This window comes from Aulonocara stuartgranti (genome assembly GCF_965226115.1).
Source record: "Aulonocara stuartgranti genome assembly, chromosome: 3".
In the NCBI taxonomy this organism is placed as follows: domain Eukaryota; kingdom Metazoa; phylum Chordata; class Actinopteri; order Cichliformes; family Cichlidae; genus Aulonocara; species Aulonocara stuartgranti.
Window position 1 is genome coordinate 46,845,706 of NC_138941.1, and position 7,031 is coordinate 46,852,736.

The following is a 7,031-nucleotide window of genomic DNA, read 5'->3' on the forward strand; positions in this document are numbered from 1 at the left end:
CTAGTTGGTTAAATTTTTTGTTGTTAGATTTGTTTCTATTTTTGTTCCCCTTATGGATCAACCGTGTCTGATTAGCCACAATTTAAGTCCGCTCTGTCCACTTTAGATCAGTTTTATTCTGTTGAGCAGGTAATTCTGTTCATTTCACCTCTGTGTTGTTACTTTATTTTGTATATTTTTGCAGTTTTGGGCAAATAAAACCAGTTTTTCTCAAAAGAACCAACGTGTCTTTATGCTATGTGTAATCACCTCGGTCTCTCAAAGGTGCCATCCTGAGGCACCAGATGATGTGGGCTGGCATCGAGATCAGCTATTATTAGATGATGTACTGGGACTGCAGGCGGAGTTTAACTCCATGGCCTGCGTGAACTAACACTGTGCTCAAGTTCTGTTTGAAAAACAACCCTAAAAATCCACTGAAACGTTTTTCACAGTCACCTGTGTAACGAGAGAAACCCAGTGATCTCCTATGAGCAAACACTTGGCAGCAGTAGGGGAATAGAAAAAAAAAAAAAACATGGCTCAGAGCAGGCTCAAAGAGGGCCGCCATCTGCCTCCACCATTTGGGGTGAGCACAGAGTAGAAAGCAGAGCAGAAAAACAAAAAGGTGGTGGATTGTGTTGTTTGTGTCACGTTTAGGAAAATTTAAACCTTTTTTATTTTATCATTTGATTGTGCTAATTAAAAGTGAGATAAATCAGGTGTTTCGTGTGCTTCTTTTACCAATCAGACCAAAGAAGCTACAGTTCTTTGGAAAAGCAGGAGGAGGCAGGAGAGATGAGGAAGAGCCAAGGCCCTGGCGCCTTCGCTCGATCTGTCACACACAAACTCTTTCTCTCTCTCACACACACACCTCCTTCAAGGTCTCCCAGGGAGCTGCTTACAGGTTGTCAAATTTCCTCTCGTCCTCATCCGAGTGGCGCGCAGCATGAGCAGCAATCAGAGGCGAGCAATAAAAGAAACTGATAACAGAGAGATAATTAACAGCTCTGTGTTACGTATCAAACTGAAGGGCAAATTAGCGCACAATCATTATCATCATGCAGCAGACTGTCGCACTTCCTGTACTAATCTTTCACAAAGCCAGTTATACTCTCACACCCTGTATTTATCTCTTTAATAATGTGCAGCTAACACATCGCAGGAACTGCTCTCGCTTTGTATTCTCATGCTTATTACTGCTGCTGTTTGCAGAGAAAATACACATTATTTAGTATTCTGGAGAAAGCAGTGGTGCTGCTGTTTCTCTGTGGTCACTATGCTCGTGTTTTGGGCCTTTGAGTTGCATGTAAAGCACACATAAATGCTCTTTCTAGATGATTGAACTATTAGTGCCTTTTGAAGCATTTTTATAGAATTATCCAGCCTATAATATGTCTTGTTGTGCAGTTACTTGTAGTAACAGACCATTCAGGAAGTCTCTGCTGTAGGTGAGTGAAATGCTAGTGCTAACAGTGCTAGCAGGTAACAGTGCTACAAACTGCAGTTTGTAGTGTTTGGCTTTGTTTTGGTTGGATGCTCCTTAACTGTCCAAATATATTATTTTACCTACCTGTGTACAATCAAATTCAAAAATTGGTTGTAAACACACTCCTTTACATTGTTGCCAAGAGCTGAATAGCTTTATTTTTGGTTAAATCTACTATTTCATATTTAACACTCTATAATAGAAACAGAAGGGTCAAACATAAACAGGGAAGCCTGTCTGATGGCACACACACACATTCAGTGACACACATATCAGATGGGAAATGCCATAATCCCAGTCCTAATCCTACTGTCATTCATGTTGTCACCACCTACAACTAAACCCACACACACACAGCGCAAGAAATTGTTACATCAGATCTTAAAATAAGCCGGCCCACAAATATCGAATATGAGTCACATAAGAGAGTTCACGGAGGGAAGTTAATGGCTTCTGTTGAAGAAAACCGTTTCCTTACTCAGCCATTAAATGTGTCTTTTAACGGTTATTTTTGAAATCAGCTGTTATTATTTTTGTTTGTTGTCAAAGCAGTAGCTGCATACCTATCTGACTAAATTACAGGATACTGAAACAAGATTTAAGGTTTTGTTAACAAGCTTTCTTTCTATCAGAGAAAATATTACATGTTATACCATAAAGTCACATTCAGGCAAGAATATTTTCAAAATAAAATATCTTTCTTATTGATCTTATCTGTTGTGGCAGTTTTGATTAAAAAAACCTGCTTCTTGCTTTCAAACCATGTCTACTTTTACTATTTACATACAACTAATAACAAACCGCATATTCAGGCTGATTGTGGTAACATGCTAAAACTGCACAGGCAAACTGTATCTGCTTTATACCTTCCAAATAATTGAGATTTTAAAAACCCTTAAAGCCTTCCTAAGTGCTTTGCAATTGATCTCCTGATTAACTTTAGGACAACAGAGGTTAAAAACTTGGCAAAGAACCAATATGCTTTTAAAAGGTCATTAATGGGTGAGGGCAACATTATTTGAATTGATCTGAAATCGACCCCGGGCTTATTGCGTTGGGTAATTAGAGACATTCAGGGGAATTGAGCAGCAGTTATTCCAGTTATTCCTTCACTAATCCTGGATCAAGCCCTCAGTACTGCATCTTAAATTGTTTGGAGCCAACATGATGCAGTTCCTGAAGCTCACTTAGTGTGTGCACCCTCTGCCTTGTCAATGTATGCACCATGCGCTACTATGCTGCCACCTAGTGATTTGTTCTATTAAAAGAAATGAACCTGGGGTGTACAGGAACAGACTCAGCATGCAGAGGAAATTCAAGAAAAAGGATAAGAGGAAATGAAAAAAAAAACAAGAAGAAGAGGAGGCTGACTTGTTATTGGAAGCTCGATAAGCGGTGGTGAAGTCTAACGATAGGCTCTTTGAGGGTATTAATTATTAAGTGTGGTCTACGATTTCTCCTTTGATCTGTGGGAAGGGGTAATCACGGTTAAGGCTAATGAGGCGTGTGATGAGACGAGGGGAGGTGAAGAGCAGCAGAACAGAAAGAAAAGAGGATGGGGATGGGAGACAGGCCGCTCGTAACATCGGGAAATGGCAAGACGAGGATTAAAGGGGAAGATGGCGAGGAAAAAAGGAGGACATTTCATTATTCCTCACCACAGTGTCTGTCTGTGATAAGGATTAGAGTGGCTTGCTGAATCATTATTTTGCTTATCGGAAAATTCAAATACAATCTTCTCAGTGTCACCTACCTCCAGAGTAAATATGTTGAGCATAAAATAAAAAATAAGCTTTCTTGTATTTAAATGTTTTGATTTAAAGGCTTCATTGAACAGAGTTTAACAAATCTGAAAAAGTGTCATTACATATAATCTGAATTAAACAGAGTAGGGTTGCATGATTATGAAATGTTGGGCTGATACAATACAGTCTTTGAAACAGCAGGTTTGCAGAATACCGATATTTTTTTCCATAACGGTTTATTTTTGCTGTTAGTTATTTTTTCCTTTCTGTCATAATAATACTTCAAATTATCTTTGATGTTTTTAACTTTCATGTGATACGACGCGCACCCCCAACATCGGAGAGCGTCATTTAATAGACTGGTATCAGTCAACAAGACTGATACTTCGAGCGATATTTTGGTTATTTCTTATTAGTCACATTACAAAAAGTGAGTGACTATAATCAGCCCTGATTAGTTATGAAATTCATTTAAATAGATTATTACATTGTCATGGATAATGTGATTAGCGTTTGATCAGTGCTGAATACGTTCCTCTTTAAACTGAAGTGTCTTTTATCAGTCTGACGGTTTTGTTATTGTGACTTAAATGTGTTTGTTTTTACTTATGATATGGATCAGAGTTGTTTTTTAATATATTTTAAATCCCTTTTTCTTCATATTAAAAGTGAAAAATATTTTGATTAAATTCTGCAAGTTTTCTATGTGTATTTCTTTTTTAAAAAAGAAGAAAATTTTGTGTTTGCTTCCATCTTTTCAAATATGAGGAGCAACAAACTATTACACTTTGACTACTCTTTGTTTTCCAGTGGATTAACTACATTACCAAAACATTTTCTGTAAGAAACAGCCTACATTTCATTTTCCAATCCTTTGTAATGGTATTGTGATTTTGATATATCGTTTTTAATTAGGCTGTGATATTATAGGAGACAGAGTTGAAGTCATTTAAGTGAGTAGTCTAAGGAGCCAGTTGCGCTTCTTTTTCTGTTTTTCCTCTGACATGTTTTCATTTTGGGCCTCTGGATTTTGTTGTTTGGTAACGCTGGCCTCTTCTTTTTCTTGCTGATTCTTCTGGAGTGTCTTTTAGTCCATCTTTTTACAGCCACTGGTAGGATTTCTGGATGTCAGCCACTTCCTCTATCTGCTGGTGGTACATACTGGGCAGGAGCTTGTCCTGCCATGATGGCTCCTCCCCTTGCTCCTCTTTCTTGGGTTTCTCCTGCCTGAGGTATTCACTGAGCATGCTGTCGGTTGTGGACATCTTCCTGATGTACTCGTGGATATTCATTGTCCTATCCTCGACCGTGGTTCTGACACTCACCTAGTTTCCTAGTGAAACCCACCATGCATGATCGGGAGCTTCCTTGTCTTCATGTCAGTGGCTTTCACCTCCTCCTTTGGTCAGCTTATTATCCCAGCAGGGTATCTGATCACGGGGAGGGCAGAGGTGTTGATAGCCCAGATACTGTTCTTACCATTCAGCTGCATCCTCAGGACTTGCCTGACCTTCTGCAGGTTGTAATCAATCCAGGTGAACAGATTGGTCAGCGTAGTCTTGCAGTCTCAGGTGGTTGCTTCGTCTACCAGTAGCTGGTGTTTTGCTTCTCTGGTATTCCTGCCAACTCCTTTCTGTGCCCCACTCATGTATTGAGGCATACGCCTGTTCATCTTAGCCACCATGACACCTGACAGGAACTTCCATGCGGTACTGAGGCAAGTTATAGGCCGGTTGGATGGAACCGGTTCCTTCTCGGGATCCTTGTGGATCAGAACTGTCCGGATTTCAGTTAACCACTCTGGTTGTCTCGCTCATCAACTAGCAGCTGGTTCATTTGTGCTGCCAGACACTCCTGGAGTGCTGTCAGCTTCTTCAGCCAGTAGGCGTGTCGGGGTCTTGTACTGTCCAACTCAGTGGTTGTTACTGGACCCAGGTCAGGGAGGTTGCTATGGTCTGTTCTTAGATCCATTAGCCACTGAGCATTGCTCTTATGGGTTGCGTCCTTCCGGCATTCAGCAGATAGGGGAACCCTAAAATTGGTGGCTCAGTGTGGGGAAAAGATCACATCAAAAACACATATTAATTTCTATTGAGAGCTCTACTAGCTTTTCTTAGTGTACAACCTATTTACAAAAAAGTGTACAGGCTACTCTTTGTGGATGTACACAACTGAATTTAAAAAGATGTAAGCAGTTGTTTGGCTTATTTCCATCCTCTACACTGGTAGTATACTGTTTATGCTATGTTTCTTCTAGATTTAAGGGGGTAACAACGTTTTTCACACCACTGTGTGTACAGTATGAAGAAAATCCAACTCCAGAGTGTCTTAGGAGCCTATAAAGAAAATCAAAAATACATAAAATGGTACCTTTGTGCTCTAAAACAGTCCAATTTCATTTAATTTAGTGAATTTATATTCTTGCATAGAGTTAAATAGCTTTATGCGAGGCTGCTGTGCACATAGGATACAAACCCTCTGTAAGTCTGTTATGTGTCAGTTGAAAAATACAAGAACGTATGAGTCACAAATAAAACCTTGAGTGGCACACATCTCTGTGGCTGTCGCAGTGGTTTCCTGAGATTAACATAAAGACTTGAAAAATCTGCATCGAGTAGGGATTAAGAGCCACCACCTCCTTAACCCAGCTCTGTATAAAAACAGAGAGATAAACCGCTGACAGGACTCCATTCAAAGGTGACAAGCCACCCCAGCATCCTCACAGCCTAATAACCGAGTCTGTGTAAAAAAGGCAAACACAGTAATCAATCATTTTACAGATGGTTATATGCTGGTTGCCTGGTGCTGAGCAGTCACCAGGCAACCTCCTGACATCTCATGTTGACCCCAAGAAATAGTTTGGCACGTGAGCGTCTGTTAAAAACGGCAAAGTCTCATTTTTCCTTTCTATTTTTGTTTCGAAGAAAAAAGATAACTTTCTCCCCAAATATCAACATTATCACCCTGAGAGATGACAGATTGTATTTGTTTAAGAATACAATAATATTCTTGTTTTGTTTTGCATTCTTTGCTTCACTTGTATTTGCATTTGCACCCACTCATCCATACACTGCTTCTTTGTGCTTTTTATGCACATTTTAATTACTCTGCATACTCTCAACAGATGCACTGTGGGCAATTTGGGGTTCAGTATCTTTTCCAACAACACTTCGTCATGCGGACCGAGCCTGCAGAGAAGGACCAACAATGCAATGTCAACACTCCTCCAATGATTCAAGGGTGTTTCTCCCATCTCTTTTTTAGATTTTTAATTGTCATTTAATGACCATTATAAATGCAGACACGAGATATCAGCAAATAGCCAGTATCAGCCGATGTATCCATATCGTTAAAATATTGTAAAACTAATTAAAAATGCTAGTTTAAAAACTTGTTTGGTGATGTCTGCAATAATACTGGCATATGAAGAAAGCTGTAATAGCTCATTACTGAATTCTGGAAATCTGCAGATGGAAAAGTAATCTAACTTCTAGTCCATTTAAAGTTTTATCATCTTGCATGTACACTACATTTGCGTGTACATGTACAGTAAAAGCTCCTGAATAGCTGTCGAATGGGAGCGAGGTCAGTTTCTGAATGCTATTTCTGCTCTCAGCTGGGGTCTCCTACAGGTGTTAGACCCACTGACACAGTTGAATCAAACAGCAGAGACATTTAATGAATGATACCTGATGGCAAAAAAAGAAACACGGCATGTGGAGGCAGAGGGAGAAAGGTTGTTAAAGCAAGAACAATGGAGAAAAAGAGGCAGAGGATAACTAAACATAAAGAAGCAAATGCAGGAAAGAAACTGAGCC